Raw genomic sequence first — 24,247 nt, 5'->3', positions numbered from 1 at the left:
TGGCTACCTGAGGACCTACGAGCCATGATCTTACCCTCACCCCATCCTCACTCAGCACCACAGCCACTCTGACACCTGGAACGCCCCTCTCCATCCTCATCCTACTTGCCTGGGGAGAGCCCGGCTCTGGTTAGATCCCACCCTCCACCCACCTGTGCAGACGCCCACTCTCCCCAAGGTGGCTGGAGGCCAACACACATCCCCACGGACCGCTCTCACTCACGATCCAAACCGCCCACCCCGAAGGGGCCCCACTGCCACCTGGTCCAGTTCCTGCCCCCGCTCCTCGGGGAACAACCCCACCTCCCCTCTCTGCTTCGCCCACCTGCTGTACTTCCCTGAGGAAAAGGAGAACCGGCCAGCAAAGAACTCAGGATCCCTCAAGATCCCTTGCCTCCATCCTTCTGCTTGTTCAGACTAAAACCTCGGGGTCGTCCTCACGTCCCCGCCTCCTCTCACACCCCACCCCTCCACCTGAAAGTATCCCCACAATACAGCCCCTCACGTCCCCTCCACGCCACCGGCCCCCTCCGAGCCCCTGTCTCCCACCCGGTTCACCGTGGAGCCTCCCCACCAAGCGCCCGCCTCTGCCTACGTGTCCCTCCCCAGCTTGTGCTCAGCAGCAGAGGGCTAAGCCGGGTCACGTCACACCTGCACACCCTTCGTGTCACTCGGGGTCAAAGCCAGTGTCCTTGAGCCCTCACGGGCTCTCTAGGACCTGCTGCCACCCCACCTGTTACTTTCCGTCCAACCTCCTCCCCTTCTCTCTCAGGCTCACCCACTCGCCACACTGGCCTCCTTGCTGGTTCTCCAGCCAAACTCGCTCCCCTCTGAGCCTTGGTACTTGCTGATCCCTCTGCCTTGAGCCTTGCCCCCCAACAATATCCGTGACAGTCCCTCCTGTCACCGTTTCCCCAGCTTCACTAAAATGCTCCCCTCCTGGGGAGGTCTTTCCGGGCCACCCCATCCAAAATGGCACCTTCTCCAAGCTGCGTCTTCCTCCCTGCCTGTGTTCTTCTTTGGCACTACTGCAGTGTCTTTTTTATCTTCTTTTACCTTGTTTGCTGTCCATCTCCCTTTACTGGAACATGAGCTCCACGAGACCAGTGCGTTGTCATTTGCCCACTGCTGAGTTCCCAGCACTGTCGCAATGCCTGGCACATAGCAGGAACTCAATAAGTTTCTGCTCTCCTGCGCTGCCTGCGCCCACCCGGGACCTCTCCTGGGGCCGTATCCTGTCCTTCTTGCCAACTCAACCCACTGCTTTGGAAATTCTCCCTGGCTCCTGCATCATTCCCCGCTTGCTGTTGGGTCATTTCCATCAGTGTACAAACTTGCAAATACACTGGATTTTCTCCTTCTTAAGAAGAAAACAACCAAGGACTTCCCTGGTGGTGCAGTGGTTAAGAATCCACCTGCCAATGCAGGGGACATTGGTTTGAACCCTGGTATGGGAAGATCCCACATGGCGCAGAGCAACTAAGCCCATGCACCACAACTACTGAGCCTGCACTCTACAGCCTGCGAGCCACAACTACTGAGCCCACATGCCACAACTACTGAAGCCCGCGCGCCTAGAGCCCGTGCTCTACAACAAGAGAAGCCACCACAATGAGAAGCCCGCACACTGCAACAGAGTAGCCCCCACTCGCCACAACTAGAGAAAGCCCGTGTGCAGCAACGAAGACCCAACGCAGCCATAAATAAATAAAATGCTAGTTCTTTAAAAAAAAAAAAAAAAGAAAGAAAACCTAAAAAATAGGATCACACGAAGTGGGAGAGAGGGAACAGTGTAGAGAGGATAGGGGTAGAACGGGACCTCTCGAAACATACCTTGTTTTGTAGTTTTGACTCTGGAACCATGTAACTGCCTTATTTAATTATAAATACATTAAATTGAAATGAAAGAAATCCCCTAAAAAAGCAAAAGGATAGGCTTCCCTGGTGGCGCAGTGGTTAAGAATCCGCCTGCTGATGCAGGGGACACGGGTTCGTGCCCCGGTCCGGGAGGATCCCACATGCCGCGGAGCGGCTGGGCCCATGAGCCATGGCCGCTGAGCCTGCGCGTCCGGAGCCTGTGCTCCACAACGAGAGAGGCCACAACAGTGAGAGGCCCGCGTACCGCAAAAACAAAAAAAATAAAACAAAACCAAAATTTGTGGGACTATTAGCTATAGATATTTTGCAGATGCTCTTTATCAAGTTGAAGAAATTCCCGTCTATTCCCAGTTTGCTAAGAGTTTTCGGTTATTTTATTTTATTGTTTAAAATTATTTATTTGTTTGTTTTTGGCTGTGTCGGGTCTTAGTTGCAGCGTGCAGGCTCAGTAGTGGTGGCGCTCGGGCTTAGTTGCCCTGTGGTGTGTAGAATCTTAGTTCCGCGACCAGGGATCGAACCCCAGTACCCTGTGTTGGAACGCGGATTCTTAACCACTGGACCACCAGGGAAGTCCTGGGTTATTTTAAAATCATGAATGGATGTTGGATTTTGTCAAATGCTTCTTCTGCATTCATTGATATGATCGTATAATTTTTCTTCTCTAGCCTATTGATATGGTGGGTTACATTAATTGATTTTTGAATATTGAGACAGACTTGCATACGTGGAATGTGTTCCGCTTGATTGTGGTATATAATTCTTTCTATATTTGTTATAAATTTGATTTGTTAACATTTTGATGAGGATTTCTCTATGTCTGTGAAATATATTGGTCTGTAGTTTTCTTTTTTTCATGCTGCCTTTGGTTTTTATATCAGGGCAATACTGGCCTCATAAAATGATTTGAGAAGTATTCTCTTCTCTACTATTTCAGGAAGAGATTGCATCATAATATTGGCGTTAATTTTTCATTAAATGTTCGGTAGAATTCTCTATTGAACCCACCTGGACCTAGAGGGTTTTTTATGGGAGATTTAAAATGACGAATTCAATTTCTTTAATGGTTATAGGTCTTTTCAGATTATGTATCTCATCTTGCTTGAGTTTTGGTAGTCTGAGGTTTTCAAGGAATTGGTCTGTTTCATCTAAATTATCAATTTATAAGTGTAAAGTTATTTATAGTATTCCTTTATTATCCTTTTAATGGCTGTAGGATCTGTGGTGATACCCTTGTGTCATTCCTGATACTGGTGATTTGTGTATTCTCTCTTTTCACCTTGTCAGTCTTTCTAGAGGTTTATTATTTTTTTCAAAGAACCCGTTTTTGTTTCATTGACTTTCTGTATTGTTTTCAATTTCATTGATTTCTACTCTTTATCATTTCTTTCCTTCTGCTTGCTTTGGGTGTATCTTGTTTGTCTTTTTTCTCGTTTCTTGAGGTAGGAATTTAGGTTATTGATTTGAGACATTCCTCCTTTCAAATGTCAGCACTTCATGCTGTATATTCCCTTTCAGCTCCACTTAACCTGCATCCCACACATATTTTCATTTTCAGTTCTATGTAGAGGATTGTTTTTTAAAGCGGCACCAAGATGTTTGGAGGAGACAAAGGCAGCTATCTACCAAAAGGCACGCTCTTCCCCTCAACGGCATAGATGTGTTGCCAGGAAGTGGCTACACAACCAGGGACTGAGTGAGGCAGTATGAACAGTTCTTGCCAATGGAGTGTGAGAAGTGCTGTATGCCGCTTCCAAGCCAATGCAGTTAAGAAATAAATATTCTTTCTTCATCCTCTCCCTTTCTATGATGGAGGCAGGTGATGAAGCCTTAGGGGGTAGTGGAGCCGAAAGATGGAAAGGCTATGGTCCCTGAATCACTGAATGGAGAAACACCTCCCACCAACTGTGAACGCTCATATCGGTCTGTTATAGGGGTGAGACACACGTCTTTTTGTGTTAAACTCTTAATAGTTGGGATTTATTTAGCAACAGCTAGCATTTCCTTGCTGTTAACCTCAACAATCAGCAGTGTAACTTGAAAGACATCTTTTAATAACCTGTTAAGGGCATGGCATCCATAAATATACCTGAACTTATTGATTTCATCCAGAATCAATTCTTGGGTATGAAAGGCCTTACCGTTTATTGCCTTGTTATACCTACTATACTGAGAACATAAAACAGTAGAACATTTTGGACAAGAGACCCGATCAGAAATCCCAGTTCAAAAGCATTTGGGAGCCATTCAGAAAACCAAAGCCCCAGAGCTATCATCTCTGACAGTGCTGCTCCAGACTTCTGCCTTTCCCCCACGAATGTCTGCTGAAGACAGCTGTCTGGAGAAATGAGAAGCCCTGCACTGTCTCAGCAGACAGTTTCTGCTCCCTATGTCCCCATGGTATGGGCACATAGATGCCTTGGGAAGAGCTGATGCTCTTAGGCTCTGAACCCGCTCTCCTGAATTTATGTTTCATTTTTGTAAATCAGACAGGACGTGGTCCGGAACCGTCTACAAAACACAACCCCAAACTGCTTCTTGATGTATTTCCAGTTGAAACGAACAGCTGCTCTAGTCTCAGATCTCCTTTGTATCATTTGCTGTTTGCTGTATCTGTCTCATTGGCCTCCTCTTTTTCAGAAAAATGTACTTACATTTAAAATAGAACGTGGTTATATTTTTGAAAGCTAAATGTCTTCCTCACCAGGCCAAATGGGGGTGCTTTCCCCCCTCTTTTTTCTCTGCACTTCCTCTCACATTAAAGCTGTTGAATTTGATAGGAGCTTTTGACTCCTATCTGGTTTATAAGCTCTGATTTCTAGAACAAATTACCTACGTGGCGCTCAGGCAGGCACCCGTCTGTCAGATAACCCTGGAGTTTGATTTTTCCGCCCTGCCCCCGCGCTCGATTATTCATTCATGGCAGGGAGAGATCCGGAGGGCCAGAACAATTTCATCAGCCCTTGGAATTCACGTACTGTGAGCCTCCTCTCCCCAGACCACGCCGCTACCATAAATAGACGTCACGTGGCTTCCTTTTATGATAAGGTCGGAGGAAACGAGTGCACAGGGAGAAGCCGCTAGGAGAGTCAGAGCTCTGAGTTCCGGCTCTAAAACCTGAACAGAGCTAGTCTTCTTGCCGGGGAGGGAGGGGGGGGGCAGCTCAGAAAGGAGGGACGAGGTGGAAGACCTCGTGGGCGGGCCGCCTCCCGAGGGCTCCTCTGGATACCTGAGCGACTCCCTGACTCCCAGCACTCTCTGCCCTCAGCCATTCCTACCCCTCGCGAGGAGGCCCGCAGACTCCTTCCCGCCCCACCTGCCCGGCCAGGCTCTGCGGCTCCCCCAGCTCATTTTCTGATAGAGCTGTCACTTTTTATTGCTGATGGGAGAAATCAGTTCCTCTCTTAGCTGAATGTTAATTGGCCTTTCTCCGCTCTTTCATTCAGTTAATACATGCAGTCCCCTAGTTTTTTTCCACTCCCCAAGGGAAAAGCACCTTAGTAGAGAAGCATTCCAGCAAGACAAGGAAGGTGTTTCTTGCAAAACTGCTAATTGGTAATTGCTAAATCAGAGGTTAAGAAAAAGCTAAAAAGGAGTGCAAGGAGGGGGGTAACCAGGCATTTCGGTAGTTCCACAGGAGTTTTAACCGCCTGCAGGCTCACCGCTACAGTACCTACCACTGCAGAGGGCTCAGTACTCAGTAGGGAGACCCGGGAAGCCAGCTGGGTCTGGTTGAAGAAATCAACTGAGCATCTTCAAGGGGCCAGGCACCTAGACAGACCCGAGAGGTGCCGAGATAACTAAGATGTAGTCACAGGAGGCAAACCAATAAATAAACTGGGGACACTGGTTTCCATGGGACCACAGCAGCGGCAGAGGTAAGCCGGGATACTGCGGGAGGCACAGAGCATCAGAGAAACTTCCTGGAGGAAGCCACGCTGCAGCTCAGCTGTATAGGATACCTAGGAGGTCAGCAGCAAGGGCATCCCAGGTGGAGGAGACGGTCTGTGCCGAGTCACGGTGCCTGGAACAGGGTGGTGCATGGGAGGAGGTTACGGTCACAGCAGGGCTTCGGTGCCCAAGCAGGTTTTTTTCCCCATGTAATTTTATGCCCTTAAAAGAAATAGTCTTATTGAGATTTAATTTATATTCCATAAATTTACTGCTTAAAGTGCACAATTCAATGGTTTTAAATTTGTTCGTATATTTAAAGAGTAATATTCCTGTATATTTACAGAGTTGTACGCCCATCACCATAATCTAATTTTGGAACGTTTTCATCATCACAAAGAGGAACCTTCTCAGTGGGGTTTTTGATACGGGCCTGGCCAAATTCTGCCTCACATCAGTTGGCAGCAGGGCAGAGAGGGGTTTGGAGGGGGAAGCCTGGCCCCTCCCTCATCGAACCCAGAACATGAGCAAGGAGCACAGCAGGGACTGAGCCCAGGGGCTAAAGATTTGTGGCAGCGGCAGGTAAAACCTACTCCATCTCTTAGATTCTTCTTTCTTGACAGGAAAAGAACTAGGTTATGAACACTCAGGCTAGTTTTTGCTGGCTGGTTATTTAGTGGTAGTGATACAAATCAGTATTTTAGATGGATGGTCGCCTACTTACAAAGAAAAAAGACAGAGGCCGTATCACAGCAAAAGCCAGAATTCTGAAGTTTCTGCAAAATGGGAGCAGCTCAGAGCACTATTCGTATGTTTCATACAGCAAAAACCAGAGCTGGTCTGTCCCCAAAAACGGGCAGGGAGGGCTTCCCTGGTGGCGCAGTGGTTGAGAGTCCGCCTGCCGATGCAGGGGACACAGGTTCGTGCCCTGGTCCGGGAGGATCCCACATGCCGTGGAGCGGCTGGGCCCGTGAGCCATGGCCACTGAGCCTGCGTGTCCGGAGCCTGTGCTCCGCAACGGGACAGGCCACAACAGTGAGAGGCCCGCGTACCGCAAAAAAAAAAAAAAAAAAAAAAAAGGGCAGGGACTCTGTCCTCAAAGTCTCTGTAGGATGACTGAAGTGTGGTCACGTGAACCAGAGTCTTGAGCAGGACTGCCTCTGTGTAGTACAGATAGACCATTCATACCCAAAGTTCTTAGCAAAGCAAGGACCAGAGGGAATGGGTGCACCCCTGCAGTGGCTTTGGGGGCAGGTGGGTCTGATCTGAGCATGATGCTATGATAATTGTGTGTTATTTTTTAAATATGTGTTCATTTATTTATTTATTTGGTTGCACCGGGTCTTAGTTGCGGCAGGCGGGCTCCTTAGTTGCGGCATGCATGTGGGATCCAGTTCCCTGACCAGGGGTCAAAGCCGGGCCCCCTGCAATGGGAGCACGGGGTCTTAACCACTGCGCCACCAGGGAAGTTCCTAGGTTTATTTTTTAAATTGCAAGTAAGAAACAAAAGCAGAAACAAATTAAACCAGCTTTCACAATAAAGGGGACTCAGTTCTGACAAAATCTTGACCGGTGTAATGTGAAAAAACTCTCCATACAAAAACATAGAAATGCGGGATAAAATATAACTACATAAAGAAACCTAAGCGCAGGCTGAGTTAGCAAGCAAGAAAGGGATAGCCCCAGGGGCCAGAACAAAGAGGGAGAAACCAGAGTACTAATCATGTGATCTGACCCCACAGCTGCCTCAGGGAGGGATGCAATCAGAGCCAGTAACCCAGGGGCCTTGGCTTTGGCCTCCACATTGGGATGAGATGTGGAGATGGAAGGTAAGATCTTCAGAGGACAGGAGGTGGACAGGTGAAACTGATTGCCTGAAAAGCCAAGCTCCTCTGAAGGCTGATCTCTCAGTGAAGGGGTGAAGAGCTAGGAAAACCCTATCCCCTGGCATGAGGAGATAACAAGAAGTTTGTCTATCACAGCACAGGCGAGAACAGGCTACTTACAAAAGGATCCTCTGAAAAATCCAAACCTCACCTATGTGCTTTGAATGGGTTTGAGGCCCAATTGGTATTGTATGCATGGTCTGAGATTCTCATGCCAAAGGAAAAAATTGGTCCGAGGCTGGTGATAACCCTGGGCCACCTGGCAGAGCAGCTGCAAAATGGCTTTAGAGGGACACTCTTACAACGCAGGTAGCAAGAAGTTCTCCTGGGAAAAACAAGCTCCTCCAAAGATGAGCTCACGATATCAAATTCCAGTACCGGCACCCCTTGTTTTATTGCACCTTGCTTTAAAGTGCTTCACAGATACCGCATTTTCTACAGATTGAGGGTTTGTGGCAACCCTGTGCCAAGCGAGTCTTTCAGCAGCATTTTCCAACAGTATTTGCTCACTTCATGTCTCTGTGCCACGTTTTGGTCATTCTCACAATATTTCAAACTTTTTCATTCTTTTTCTATTTGTTACAGTGACCTGTGATGTTACTATTATGACTTGCTGAAGGCTCAGATGATGGTTAGCATTTTTTAGCAATAAAGTATTTTTTAATTAAGGTATGTGCCTTGTTTTTTATAGACATACTGCTATTGCACACTTCCCAGACTATAGTATAGTGGAAACATAAATTTATATGCACTGGGAAACCAAAGAATTCGTGTGATGCATTTTATTTTGGTATTTGCTTTATTGTGGTGGTCTGGAAGCAAACCCACAACATCTCCAAGGTATGCCTGTATTCATGAAGAAAGGGGTCATCTTGAACACAGCAGATGCCACAAACAGGAGGATTAGAGCCCTAAGATTCTGAGATAGTACAACAGCAGGGCCAAAAGAGATTGTGCGATAAGAATGCTTATAATGATTCAAGGCCAAAATGAAAGGTTCAAACGCTCAAGAAAATAGCAATACATCATGAAAACAAGAATAGGCAGATCTGAACAATATTTACAGATGAAATGATATGATATTTGAGATTGCCTCAGAATAATCCCAGAGTGGACAGCTGTGTGGGTTGGCACTTGTGGAAGGTGAATAAGCATAAGTACATAGGGGTTGCATATTCTATTAACTCTAATTTTATATATTTGAGATATCCATAATAAAAATTAAAAACAAACAAAATTAAAAGCTCCAAATAGAACTTCTAGAAATGAGTAATATAAAAAATGAAATTTAAAGCTCAAGACAGGGTTAATGGCAGATCAGACAGAGATGAAGAGAGAATTGATGAACTGGAAGATATTTTTAAAAAATATCCAAGGGCTTTCCTGGTGGCGCAGTAGTTAAGAGTCCGCCTGCCGATGCAGGGGACGCGGGTTCGTGCCCCGGTCCGGGAACATCCCACATGCCGCGGAGCGGCTGGGCCCGTGAGCCATGGCCGCTGAGGCTGCGCATTTGGAGCCTGTGCTCCGCAATGGGAGAGGCCACAACGGTAAGAGGCCCACGTACAGCAAAAAAAAAAAAATCCAGAATGCAAAGTAGAGCAGAAAATGTAGGGAAAACTTCAAGAGAGATTAAGAGACACAGAGACACAGAGAATAGACAACCACTTTAGAGTGCCATTTTTAAAATATTTATTTAGTTATTTGTCTGCACCGGGTCTTAGTTGTGGCATGCAGGATCTTCACTGCGGCATGCAGGCTCTAATTCCCTGACCAGGGATCAAACCCCTGCCCCCTGCATTGGGAGCGCAGAGTCTTAACCACTGGACCACCAGGGAAGTACCTAGCATGCAATTTGACATTATCTGGTGATGCTATGACCTGACAGTTTCACTTCTAGTTTTGCTTCTCATACGTAAAAGTATGAGCACTAGAGCTATGTGTAAGAATGTTCATAGCAGCATTATGTATAATAGAGAAAAGATGGAAATAAGCTAAATATCCTTTGGTGGCAGAGAAGATAAATAGCTTATATCTTGGTCATATAAAGCAGTAAAAATAAATAAACAGCAACTACATGTCTCTCCATTAATAAATTACAGCGGGATACATACATATATATATATATATATATATATGCCACATCTTCTTTGTCCATTCATCTGTCTATGGACACTTAGGTTGCTCCTACGTCTTGGCTATTGTAAATAGAGCTGCTATGAACATCGGGGAGCATGTATCTTTTCAAATTATAGTTTTCTCTGGATATAGGCCCAGGAGTGGGATTGCTGGATCACATGGCAACTCTATTTTTAGGTAAAATTGTTTTTTTTTAACCCATATGTTTTAAAATTTAAATTCACGAATCACCCAATATAAGGGTCAAAGAAGATATCATAAGGGAAATCAGAAAATATTGAGAACCGAAAGGTAATTAGATCACTATGTGCTAAACTAGAAGAATCCCACTGCAGGATTATGCAGAGGGAGAGTTATAACCGTAAACCCACACATTAGAAAAGAAGAGCGTTTCCCTGGCAGTCCGGTGGTTAAGATTCCACGCTTACGATGCAAGGGGCGTGGGCTCGATCCCTGGTCAGGGAACTAAGACCCCACATGCTGCACGGTGTAGCCAAAAAGAAAAAAAAGAAGAAGAAGAAACACTCCAAATAAGTGTCCAACTCTAGAAGGAAGGAAGAGAATAGAATAAAGCAGCAAAATTAAAGTAGAAGGAAGGAAATTAGGAAATAACAAAGAACAGAAATTAAAGAAAAAAAGAAGAGGATCAACAAAACCGCAGCTGGATCTTTGAGAAGACTGATAGGCAGCTCTCTGGCAGGAGCGGCTGAGAACAGGAAGGAGAAGGGACGAGGCATGTTAGGAATGAACAAAAAGGACACAGCACAGCTAGAATAGAGATTCAAAAAATAATGGCAGCCCACATTTACAAGTCAGTCTTTCATACCCCATTCTATAACGTAATATTTATTTACAGTGTAGGTTGAAATACAAATCTTTGCTACAGAACCTTCTGCCTGGGTATAGTAACAGTGATGGGCTAACACTTACAAAGAACTTACTAGGAGCCCCTGCACCTGCCATGGGCTCTCTCGCCTCCACCCCTTTGGTTAGGCTGTTTCCTCAGCTCAAAATACCCTTTCCCTCCCACACATCTTGCAAAGGTTCGGCTAAAATGCAACTCCTCTGGCTGTTCCTGGAAACCCATTATCCACTCTGCCCTTCTTCCTTACCAATAGAACGATAATTTTTGTTCAGGATAATAAGATGCCCCATTAAAATAACCACAACTACAATACTATAGCCCCAGCTTCCTCTACGTCTCAGGGTGGAATGGGACTCCATTTGGTCACAAGTAGGAGTTTGCTAGGTACATTTTTCTTTTTTAGGTACATTTTTTGAAGATTTTTTTTTTAAAGTTTATTTATTTATTGATGGATTGATTTTGGGCTGCATTGGGTCTTCCTTGCTGTGCACGGGCTTCTCAGTGCAGTGGCTTCTCTTGTTGCGGAGCAGACTCTAGGCGCGCGGGCTTCCGTAGCTGCGGCTTGAAGGCTCTAGAGCGCCCGCTCAGTAGTTGTGGCGCACGGGCTTAGTTGCTCCACGGCATGTGGGATCTTCCCAGACCAGGGCTCGAACCCGTGTCTCCTGCATTGGCAGGCAGATTCTTAACCACTGTGCCACCAGGGAAGTCCTGAAGATTTTTTTCTTTTTGGCTGTGTTGGGTCTTCGTTTCTGTGCGAGGGCTTTCTCCAGTTGCGGCGAGCAGGGCCCACTCTTCATCGCGGTGCGCGGGCCTCTCACTGTCGCGGCCTCTCCTGTTGCAGAGCACAGGCTCCAGATGCGCAGGTTCACTAGTTGTGGCGCACGGGCTTAGTTGCTCCGCGGCATGTGGGATGTTCCCAGACCAGGGCTCGAACCCGTGTCCCCTGCATTGGCAGGCAGATTCTTAACCACTGCGCCACCAGGGAAGCCCCTGAAGATTTTTTTTATCTATCCACCCAGCCATTCATCCACCACCCATCCTTTCACTCATTCATTCACCCATCCACTTGTCCACCTGTCCATTCACCTACCCACCCACACACCTATCCATCCATCCATCCATCCATCCATCCATCCATCCATTCATTTCTGAGGGCCTTTAAAGTGCCAGGCACAATATTTAGGTACTTGACATAGAAAATGAGTGATATTTGTCCCCTGCCTTTAAGTAACTACACTCTATTTGGAAAGACAGATAAGGAAACAATTTCAACACAATTGTGGTAAGTGCTATGCTAAGAGGTAAAAGAGAAATAAAAATCTTAATATATTAATATCTTTTCCTTCTCTCATTCATCCAGAGGCACCTGTTTGTCTCAGGGAGGATTGTGATTTTTGTAGTAGAAATGTAACAAGAGAAGAAAAAAAAAGACCCTTTAACCATTGAGTCTTAAGACCAACTCGAGTGCACATGAGATAATAGTCTTGAAACTGAACTTGGTTCAGAGAAGAAAGGGATTTTCTAAATTCGAAGGGCTCCCCTTTAAGAAACACTGACCGAATCTGGTGGACTTGGACCCAGAAGCAGGATACAAGGTCAAAGGATACGACTTGGGAAAGTTCCCATCAGGTAGGAAGAGGCAGGAGATCAGATACAAAGGCCTTGGCTCGCTCCCCCAGGTCATAACAGCAGTGGAAAGGCCCAAGGTGAGCGTGGCTGGAGAAGATGGGAGGCCAGGAGGTGGTCTCGGAGGGTTCTGTGGCCAGAGCTCAAGGACCAGGCCGACTGCTGCTCAGTGGGCCCAGGACAGGCACCGCCTTAGCTGCACGCCTTAGAGGCAGAAGCCGGAGCCAGGACGCTGTCGGGGAAGGCGTGGGGAGAAGGAGCCCTGACGGGAAACCCCAACCTGAATGTACTTGAACTCCTCTTATCTTGATGGGACTGAGTTAACTCGGAAGGAGTTCTTGAAGACTGAAGAGACTGAGTTAGCTTTGATTAGCAAGTTCACGGTGTTCAACTTTTCTTTTTCATTTTTTTGCCCTTAGCAGGAGTGGGGACTTGTGAGCGAGACAGAATCCATTACAGACCATTTTCGGTTGCATTTCTGTGGCCCTTTGCTTACAGCATGCAGATTTTATCCCATGAGGGAGGCTTGCACCGGGTGCTGAGAAGCCAGAGGGCTGAGGGGGGTGTCAAGGGGGCCATGGGCTTGCATCAGGGCAGTCACACAGGGCGCCAGGCTCAGGAGGGCCCCGTACTTAAGGATTTCATGCTCCGTGGTCGTGGTCTTGAAATGCTTAATAATTTTACCTTTGAATTTGTGTTTTGTTAAGAGAAGTCTGATGGGGCAATAGAAGGCTGGGGGCTTGGGGTCCTGCGTCCCACTGCCTCCTGGGACCAGGAACTAGACGGTTCTCAGCGACCTGCTCCCCGGCCTTGCCCACCCCACCCCAGCCTGCTGCTGCCCTCAGCCCAGGCCAGTGACGGGGTCATGTCGGTCGTGGTGGGGAGTGACCGAGAGGCCAGTGTGTCTCTGGCGCCCTCAGCTCCCAGCAGGAGCCTCAGAGCAGGCAGCCGTCCTTGCCCCAGGCTGGCTGTGCCGTGGCGTGTTTAGCAGGTCACTTGTAGGAGGCCCACCCCTCATCTAGGCACCAGGTGTGTCTGTGCACGGAAGCTGCATTCCCTTGGGATTCCCCTTCCACCATGAGCTTGGGTGGCAGGCCCATGGGAAGGGGAGGTCGACTTCCCACCCCTGCCGGGGCCCTGTAGTCCAGTAGCTGGCGGGAACGGGATCCTGGCAGCCTCTGAGGGTCTGCACCTTCACTTCACTGTCCTCACGCCTGATGGAGCGTGACATTAAGTAGCAAATAAAAAGCATCACGACAGGCTTAGAAGAAAGGAAAAAGCTGTGTATTGTTAGTATCTTTAACAGCACCATTTCCTACTTTTCAGACAAGAGGCCTGCATTCTCATTGCACACTGGGTCCCACAAATCATGCAGCCGGTCCTGGCCTCAGGGAAGCTTTACCAGAAGGAAGTCTGCTGGGTCTTAGGCCTTCAGCCAAGCTGGCCCACCAGGTAGCAGTTTTGACCACCTCGATGGTCAAAACTCAAAAGGCATCACCCTGCTTGGTAGGCTCGCCCAACCACACGATCAAAGCAGGGCTACTGCTTCAGAAACACGGAGGCCAGGCTCTGGCCTCGGCAGCAGCATCTCCAAGGCCCTTTCCACCAAATATCTCAGCGTCTCCAGGGATATCTCACTTCTTTTCAAGTACTATTTTCTCAGCTAGCACATGATTTCTGCCACATTCCTTCTCTCCTTCCTGGGATGGCTGCCTTTGGAGCTGTCTGCAGCCCTCAAAGCCCGAGAGTACATTCCACGACTGCCCGCCACTGAGTGCCTAGATTCCGGTCCCCACTGACAGATTAGTGATGAGGAGCTAGGATGTCCGCTGTGCCTGCCATGCGCCAGGGACCCCCCTGAGCACTTGACTCATTGAATCCTCTCGTCAACCCAACCAAGTACGCACTTAGCACTGCTTTCTTCCACATGAGAGAACAGAGGCACAGAGGGCACGGATTGAGCAGGGGATGGAGTTAGGATTTGAACTCAGGCAGAAAAAGTGATAATTTAATGATAAAACAAAAGATGTCACACCTGAGATGGTGTGCTGGAAACTCGAATGCAGTAGCTGAACATGTGTTTAGGCTGCCAGAAAGGATTTTACCAGCAAAAAGGAAACACTGACTCATTAGCATGATGGTGACAGTGCACCAAGTTTGGAGAGCTTGGGTGCGGTTGGGCGTCCCCTTTGTGGTGCAGAAGGGCAGGGAGGACAGTTGGGATCAGGGACATGGGGTCAGACGGCTGGTGGTACAGATACATCTGACAGCCTGCATCAAACCCCTCACCTCTGCCCCAGGCCCCAACTCGACAGGACCAGGGGAGCAGCCTGTGTCTCCACCACCTGACACCCCCCCAGACCCCAACTCTAGTCTCACAAGGCCAGTCACAGAAAGTCAAGATGCTCAGTCTGGTTGGTTTAGAAGCCAGGGTTAGATTTACATTTTTAATAAAAATGTTACATACTTGGCCATAGCTGATTTATTTGAAGGTTACCTTAATTTCTTTCAGTCCACAGGGGCCCAATTCAATTTGCAAGGCTGATTAATTCGTCCCTCCTGTCCTCACTGTGACAGTGACAGTGATCCCACAGAGCTCTCTTCTTCCTCATCTGACCCCAGGGCCCCTCTCTGCATTTCTCCTCCAGTGATACCCAGAGCCTTTGGTGTTTCTGTCCACCTGTGGTTTCTGGTTGTCACAGTCCCTTTCTAGGAACAGATAAAGATCTGCCCTGCCCAGAATCTTTGGCTTCCCCCAGCCTGAAGTTTGCTGGGGGGTCTGTCCTAGTTTCACCATCTTAGGGCCAAAGAGGGTCTGGAGGAGGCAGACACTGCCCCTCCTGAGGGCCGGCCACCCATTCTCCAACGCAGCACAGGTTACACTTTTAAGGTAACCCTCTGCAAATTTAGAACCATGACATTTTGGATACAGTAGTTTCTGGGAAAGCGCCTGCATTTTGTTTAGACACATTTTTACCTAGATATTTGCCAAAGAATCCTGGAATTAAAATTCAGTCATTTGCCAATTAAAACTAATTTATTTTTTAATAAATTTATTTATTTTATTTTTGGCTCCGTTGGGTCTTTATTGTTGCATGCGGGCTCTTCTCTAGTTGCGGTAAGCGGGGTCTACTCTTTGTTGCGGTGCACAGGCTTCCCATTGCGGTGGCTTCTCTTGTTGTGGAGCACAGGCTCTAGGCGCGTGGGCCTCAGTAGTTGTGGCACGTGGGCTCAGTAGTTGTGGCTCGCGGGCCCTAGAGCGCAGGCTCAGTAGTTGTGGTGCACGGGCTTAGTTGCTCCACGGCATGTGGGATCTTCCCGGACCAGGGCTTGAACCTGTGTCCCCTGCATTGGCAGGCGGATTCCTAACTACTGCGCCACCAGGGAAGCCCCTAAAACTAATTTTTGAAAGGATATTTAACTCTGTGCTGCCAGTCTGTATGTACATACACACATACATATTTTATGCATACGTGCACGTGTATTTAAGTCTCTTTGGTTAACTGTGGAAATAAACGAAGACTAAGCAAATGAGGAAAACAAGGCTATTTGCTCTGAACCTGCTATAGTGAAGGAGTGGGCCAGTGCCGCCTGCGTTTTGGCAAAGACTCAAAGGCAGGCAGAGTTGAAAGCTTTAAAGCGGAAAAAAGGGAAGGCCTCAGGTGTGCCCTGATTGGAGGCTGTTGGCCTGGGGAAGCTGTAGGCAGGCTGACTACAAGCGGATGTCCTATGTGATTGGTTAAGGATACAGATTTGGCTTTCTCTGATTGGTCCTAAACTGGAAGAGAGGACATAGATTAAGAAAGCTGTTGGTTATTAATCTAGAGCTGGTCATTTGGGGTCAATTGTTATAGAATTTGTTGCTTAGTTTCTTGGATTGTCACAGAGATAGGAATCTGGCTTCCTATCTCTGCAAATCTGACTTACAGAGGGCTGGCTTCCTGGGAAGGGGTCAGTTTCCCAGGCAGGTTGCTGCAGGCTGTAGGTAAAATTTCTATTCTTATATATGGTCTAGCCATTGTCTTTATATATTCAGTCTCTCATGATAATTATGTAAGAATGGGTCAAATACGTCCATCCCTTCTCTTTGAAGGGTAAATCAGTCCATTCAGCAAGTTTAAAAGGTGACCTTATTAAAGAGTAGCAATTAATCCGCTTAATTCTGTCAGATCTCAAACAACTTCACTGAACAAATCCACAAAAATCACATGTGATCAAAATGCAGCTATCTCACACATAGAACCAAGCTCGTGTTTGGCAATAGCGTGGAAATCGTACATGACCTAGATTGGGAGAGAAAATCAAGGCAGCTCCTTAGAAAGCTTCAGACAGCTCCTTCGTCCCCCCTTCCCTGTCCCGGCCCCCCTCAGCGTCTTGCCAGGCAGTGCTACTGGATGAAATCTGATGGAGGACAGAAAATTAAGGAAAGGAAAAAGTAGCTTGGTAATGCAATTCAGAAAAATGCATGCTTTCCTCCTGAATTATTAGGACAAATAACTCTGCTTGGCAACAGCACCCTCCCTTCTGCAGTGGGGATGAAGCGGGTACTTCGGGAGACCCGTCCTTGGTGTCCCGTCGGTCCTGATGGTGGGAACAGAGGTGATTCTCCTGATTCTTTGGGGGCCAGCCCAGGTCAGCGCCCTTTCTCACGTCAGGAGCACTTGGAGCTTTTCCTTGTGAAATTAATTCCTGATCATCGGTGCCTCCGCTTCCCAGCCTGGGCACTTCCAAGGCCCTCCCTTCACTACGGTACCAAATTTCACACAAAGGCAAGGAAATGGACCAAGGATGTGAGGCAAGGAGGCCGTGAATCCACAGACGCGGGCTGCGGGGGTGGAGTCGGACGGCCTGGACGGATGCACAGTTTTGCCCAAGTCAACAATGATCTGGGCAAACCATGTATTTAATTTCTTTTGTTTCAGATTTCACATTGGTGCAACGAAAATTAAGATGCTATTTCACTCCACTATTTCACTCACGACACGTTGAACGGCTCCTCTGTGCCAGACGGTACACGCTGGGTGCTGAGCTTACGGCTCGTCCATCTACACAGAGGAAGATGATAAACACATAGCAAATCAGAAGCTCACAGACTTGGAAAGTCTCTGAAGGTGGACATTCATCCTCGGCTTCCCTTTCCCTCACCCCACTTCCCGTCTGAAGACAATCCTCTCAGCTCCATCATCAGACCTGGTCTCCCCAAGTCCACTCTGCAGGGGCCCCTGGGGATTCCAGGAGACTTTACTGGCCTCCTGCCTCTGCTCTCTTGCCCTGAGGGTCAGTTCTCACCACGTCAGCTAGGAAAATCCTTTTAAAACATAAACCCAGTCATAGTTTTCTGCTCAAAACTCTCGCATAATTTTCCACCTCTCCTGGAGTGAAAGGCAGCGTGCTCACGGTGACCTGCAAGGCCGTCCCAAACCCGCCCCTTGCCTCTCAGACCTCCTTCCTGCTCCCTCCTTCAGCCACTGTGATCCAGCCACCTGTCCTTGCTGCCGGGGGACCCTGCGTTGAGAGGGGCCAGGTGCATGACTGTTGGTCGCACACGGTTATTAATGGTGCCACTTCCAGTCTCAGAGGCCCTGGTCTGGATGATGGATTAGACGGCCGCACTGGCCGCTCACTTGCTATTTTTTCTCTCCTCTGCCCGGCCTGCTCCTTCCCCAGAGAGCTGCTGCCTTCCCTCACCTGCTTCGGGTCTTTGCCCACATGTCGTATTCCGTGACCGTGCTTTTCCTCCCTAGAACTTCTCACCACACTGTTTATTTTTCTTATTTGTTTATTGTGTCTCCCTGCCCCCCGTGCAGGCTCTGTGAGGGCAGAGATTTTTAATGTCTTGTTCACTACTGTATCCCTAGTGCCGAAAACACTGCTTAGCACACAGAGGTGCCTGAGAGAGTAGCTAGATGAGGGTGGGGGTGCTACTTTGGATACGGTGGTCAGAGGCGACTTGTCTGAGGGGTTGGCCCTGAAGTTAAGGTCTGTATCAGTTTCCTGTTGCTGCTGTAACAAAGTACTACAAACTTAGTGGCTCAAAACAACACAGATGTATTATCTGACAGTTCTGGGGGTTAGAAGTCCATGATGCATCTCAACGAGCTAAAATCAAGGTGTTGGCAGAGATTCATTCCTTTCTGCAGGCTCCGAGAGAGAATTAGCATCCTTGCCTTTTCTAGCTTCTAGGGGTCACCCACATTCCTTGGCTCCGGGTACCTGCCTCCATCTTCAAAGCCTGATGGTCGGCTCTTTCTCATGATGCCATCTCTCAGTTCTGAATCCTCTGCCTTTCTCATCCCAATTTAAGGACTCTTAGGATTACACTGGGCCCACCCAGATAATCCAGGATAATCTCATTAAATCAGCTGATTAGCAAACATCATTCCATCTGCAATCTTAATTCCCCTTTGCATGGAACGTAATATATTTACAGGTTCCAGGGATTGGGACATGGATACCTTTGCAGGAGGGGCATTATTCTGCCCTAGTGGGGATGCTTCTTTGGATAAGGCAGTCAGGAAAGGCCTCCCTAAAGAGTTGGCATTGAAGGCAAGATCTGAAGGACAAAGAGGAGCCACCTGTGTGAAGAGACAGAAGAGGTTTTCAGGCAGAGGGAGTAGCATGTGCAAAGACCCTGGGGCAGAGAAGAGCTTGGCTTATCAAGAAGCAGAAGGTCGCCCAGAGAGGCTACAGTATACCGAGCAAGGAGGAGAGTGGTCCCAGGTGAGGCTGGGGAGGGAGGCAGGAGTCAGCGCAGATGCCATGGTTTTCTCTCTCCCAGGCTAGGTCATGTAGGTTCTGTGTGTGAGGCAGCTGCATATTTCTAAATTTAAAAAATTTTTTTAATTTATTTATTTTTGGCTGCGTTGGGTCTTTGTTGCTGCATGCGGGCTTTCTCTAGTTGTAGTGAGGGGGGGCTGCTCTTTGTGAGCAGGGGCTGCTCCTTGTTTGTTTCTCATTCCAGTGGCTTCTCTTGTTGTGGAGCATGGGCTCTAGAGAGCAGGCTCAGTAGTTGTGGTGCACGGGCTTAGTTGCTCCGTGGCATGTGGGATCTTCCCGGACCAGGGCTCGAACCCATGTCCCCTGCATTGGCAGGCGGATTCTTAACCACTGTGCCACCAGGGAAGCCCATGGGCAGCTGCATTTTAATAATATGATTCTTGTGGGTTTGCTCTATGAAGTTGTTTGCAATCTGACAGTATAAAACAGATAATTGCTATTCATTGACAAGGCCACCTTTTAAACTTGATGAACTGACTGATTTACCCTTCAAAGAGAAGAAAAATAATTTATTCTCTCACAGTTCTGGACACCTGAAGTCTGAAATCAAGGTTTCAGTAGGACCCCGCTCCCTCTGAAGGCTCTAGAGGAGGATCCTTCCTTGCCTCTTCTAGCTTCTGGTGGTTCCCGGCTGCTACGAACTGAATGCCTATGTCCCCCCAGATCCAAATGTTGGAACCCTAACCCCCCAGTGTGATGGTATTAGGACACGAGTCCTTCGGGAGGTAATCGGGTTTAGATTAGATCATGGGGCCGGAGCTCCCATAATGGGATTAGTGCCTTTATGAGAAGAAAGACAAGATCTCTCGCTCATCCCTCTCCTCCTCTCTCTGCCACGTGTGAACACAGGAAGAAGGCAGCCATCTACAAACCAAAAGAAGAGCCTTCAGCAGACATCACATCTGTCAGCACCTCGATCCTGAACTTCCCAACCTCCAGAACTATGAGAAATAAATGTCTGTTTCAGCCACCCAGTCTGCGGTATTGTATTAGAGCAGCCTGGACTGACAGACACCGGCAGTCCATGGTGGCCCTTGGCTTGTGGCAGCGGCACTCCAGTCTCTGCCTCCATCATCACGTGGCCATCTTCCCTTTGTGTCAGTGCCTTTATGTCCAAATTTTCCTCTTCTTATGAGCACATCAGTCACTGGATTCGGGCCCACCCTAGTGGGACCCCAACTTAACTGGATTACATCTGCAAAGATGCTATTTCCAAATAAGGTCACATTCACAGGTTCCAGGTAGACATGAATATTTGAGGGACACTGTCCAACCCAGGCCACCTCCAGTTCCATATGGCCCTCTGTTACTATCTCCCCAGGCCACCCCAACCCACTCTCCTTGAGCTGCCCTGGCCCAGAGCTACCTTATCAGACTGACTTTTTTTTTTTTTTTTTTGCGGTACGCGGGCCTCTCACTATAGTGGCCTCTCCCGCTGCGGAGCACAGGCTCCGGACGCGCAGGCTCAGCGGCCATGGCTCACGGGCCCAGCCGCTCCGCGGCATGTGGGATCTTCCCAGACCGGGGCACGAACCCGTGTCCCGGGCATCGGCAGGCGGACTCTCAACCACTGCGCCACCAGGGAAGCCCCAGACTGACTTTTCCTGTTTGTGGGTTTGTATACATGTTGCCTCTCCTCTCCATACCCTATCACCCTGCCCCCAATTTTGACTGCAGCCGCAACTATTTTTTTTTTTTATCAGTAAGTCTTTTTACAATGCAGTTGCCTAGCAGACTGAATGCAGTTTAAATCCTCCAGATACCTCCTTTCAGGTCCATTTCTCTCTGTAAAGTGCTTGTCTTAGAAAATCTGGGAAGAATCTGAGTTTGCTCTTTATATCAACTAATTAGTATATACAGGCTCACCCTCCTATATGGTTACAGCTATCCTGAGCTGCTGACTGACTTCAGGCCACAGTACAAAGGAGACTTGTGCCAAAGAGGCTCAGGGAAGGAAGAGCTGAGTGACACTGTAGTCAGAATGCTGTTCTCCATCATCTCCCAGTGGACACTCACTGCTGCATCCTGTTACTCAGATGGTCGTAGAACCCAAGGAGGCCACTAGCCATCCTCCATTTGGTAAAGGAGGAAACTGGGGTTTTGGAGGTTTACAGGACTTCCTCAAAGCCACAGCAAGTATGTGATAAAAGAAAGGCTCTGGAGTGAAATTGATAAGTGGTTTCTTAATATGATAAAATATATATACTTTGTTCCTAAAGCTAGAATCTAACTTAATGGGTAAATACTAAGGGCATTTCCATAAGATCAGCAATAAACCAAAGAGGCCCTCTACTATTCAACACTGTACTGGAGGCATCAGGCATCTCACTACTTGTGAGAAAAGAGAAATCAATAAGAGGTACAAGAATTGGGGAGAAAAGGAGTAAATCTATCACTTGCAGGTGATATGACTGTGTACCTGGAAAGCTCTAAAAGTATTTTGTATTTGTCTTCATTGTTACATTTCTGGAGTTGTTCATTTCTTGGTGTAAATCCAGGTTTTTATCTGGTATCATACACCTTCTACCTGAAAAACCTCCCTTGATGTTTCTTCTAGCACAAGCCTGCTGGGAATTCATTCTCTTGGCTTTTGTTTTTCTAAAAACATCTGTATTTTTGCCTTAATTTTTGAAAGATATTTTCACTGGGTATAGCCTTTTTAAAAATATATATTTTAAAATTATTTATTTATTTATTTGGCTGCGTCAGGTCTCAGTTGTGGCATGCTGGATCTTCCTTGAGGAATGCGGGATCTTTCGTTGCAGTACTCGGGCTTCTCTGTAGTTGCAGCGCACAGGCTCAGTAGCTGCAGTGCGGGCTTAGTTGCCCTGCACCACGCGGGATCTTAGTTCCCCAACCAGGGATCGAACCCGCGTCACCTGCATTGGAAGGCGGATTCTTAACCACTGGACCACCAGGGAAGTCCCTGGGTATAGCCTTTTGAGTTGACAATATTTTCTTTCAGCTCTTTAAAGATGCAATTCTTATCTTTGTTCCTCTGAATGTAATGTATCTTTTTCTCTGGCTGCCTTCAAGATTCTCACTTTACCTTTGGTTTTCAGAAGTTTTAATATAATATGTCTAGATTAAAAAAAAAAAAAAAGGAAGGCTCTGGAATCATGCCTCCACTTCTCTACCCAATCCCCCACCTGTTGGCATCCAAGCCTTGGAAGGACTTGCCACCAACTGGTCTTGTAAGATGACAGCAGCTACACTTGGTGCTTGTAATAGCCAAGGGTCCCACCTCCAGCTAGCTCAGGTCCTAGAAAATGTGCGAGCTACACTGTGCCACACGGGGCCACAGCCGAAGGGACGTGGGATATTACTGCCTCTGGGGTGGGTAGTGGAAACTAAGAGGAAGAACTTACCAGCTATTTAAACCCTGTTGCATTCACCCTTCAAACACTCTGGTGGCTCTGGTTCAGTGACCCCCCGTTAGTTGGTTCCCATCTTTCAGGTTTTCTGAACATGCAAATGAACTGCGCAATAAATCCCCCCACAGGCAAAGCCATGATTTCCTCAGCAGGTGGATGCGGAACGCTCAATGACCTAGAATAATCGACGCTTTGCAACAAGCACTTTTTCTTCCTACTCACTATCGCTGCGCTTTAAGAGGAGAAAGGAGTAACCGCTCTCGCACGGTTACAAAGAGACACTTGGAAACATGCTGCTGGGGGCCGCTCTGTCACCAGGAAAGACAACGGAATACGTTTTAAATGTCTTTTCCCCTTGCTCTGTCAAGCAAAAGCATCGGAACCCTTCTGGGAATTCACCGGCCCAGGAAAGAAAATGAGGCCCCGCGGTTGGCGCCACTTGCGCGCCCTCCGCTCAGCCCCCGCCCAAGGTCGGTGGCCGCCGCCCGAGGTCGCAGGGGCGGGGTCGCCAGCGCGGGCTCCCAGCCGTCGTGTAGTTGGGACGCGCTCGCTAAACGCAGTCGTTCTCTGCAATGGCTCACGGCCCTTTCTGTTTTGAAGGCGCCTCTGTTCATTCCCATTGAACCGCCTTCTGCAGAGGGCGACCCCGATTGCAAAGTCCCCAAGCGCTGTTTTCCTCTTTTTCTGTCCCCACTGGACAGACCCTTAAGGCTCCGCGTACGTTTGGTGCCCAACAGAGGACCTGGCGCGCGTCGACCCCCGCTAATGCTTGAGGGATGGATCCCTACCTACCCTGTCGCCAACGTGCGATCCCAAAGGAACACCCATTTCTCAGGCTTTAAAAAATTCCTCTTGAAAAAAAAATTTAAAGTCACCAAAGATTCTAGCCAGCAGGAACTTCAAAGATGGAGAGCTTCAAATTACTTGCTCCGAACGTCTTGCTGAACCAGCAGAGTCCTTCTGACCATTGATCTGCAAACCTGCTGGGTCAGGAATCAATGCTGGTCCTGGTGCTGGTGACAATGGTGTGTGACAATGTGGCCAATTTGGCCCACTTGAGGGAAAGGCCAATCCGAATCAGTGGAAGTTCTGAATTAGACAAAGTGTAATAAAATTTAAGCATTTTAAATGACTGATTTACAATCTTATTTATAAATTATTCATGCATACTATAAAGAAAGGGTTTATTAAGGTAAATTTGGGGCAGGCCCCTATCAGTCATACTTGAATGAAATAATGTTTTGACTCTTGCTGTAAATACAATTGAGGACCAAAGTAAATCATTTCAACTTTTGTCACTACCCAGGAGGAATGAAGATTCAGTATTTATCACCAAACAAGACACCCAAGTAAAGAAAGTTTTTCTTTCGTTAACTAAACTTATAAAACAGTATAATAAAATCAACAATACTTAAATAAAAGTATAATAAAATATCTGTGAAAAACATGACCAAATGATCATTTTTTAAAAAAATCAATATTTGCTATTTAGGAGCCAACATATCCTTACCCAGAATATAAGGTTCCTAATACCAGAAAAATCATTTTAACCATGATCTTTGACCATCTTTGCAGCTAGGACTTTAAGAATGTTTAGATCTGGACCTAACTTGTGTTATTCAGAGTTCTGTAGGAAGGTTCACTAGGCAAAAATCAACTCTGAGTTAATGGGAAGTCCCTGGCGGTCCAGTGGTTAAGACTCTGCTCTTCCACTGCAGGGGGCGCGAGTTTGATCCCTAGTTGGGGAATTAAGATCCCGCATGCCAGGCGGCCAAAAAAATTTCAAAAAAAATTTAAATCCTGAATTAAGACCAAGA

The sequence above is a fragment of the Lagenorhynchus albirostris genome, chromosome 11, assembly GCF_949774975.1.
Source record: "Lagenorhynchus albirostris chromosome 11, mLagAlb1.1, whole genome shotgun sequence".
In the NCBI taxonomy this organism is placed as follows: domain Eukaryota; kingdom Metazoa; phylum Chordata; class Mammalia; order Artiodactyla; family Delphinidae; genus Lagenorhynchus; species Lagenorhynchus albirostris.
This window is presented reverse-complemented; position numbering follows the sequence as displayed.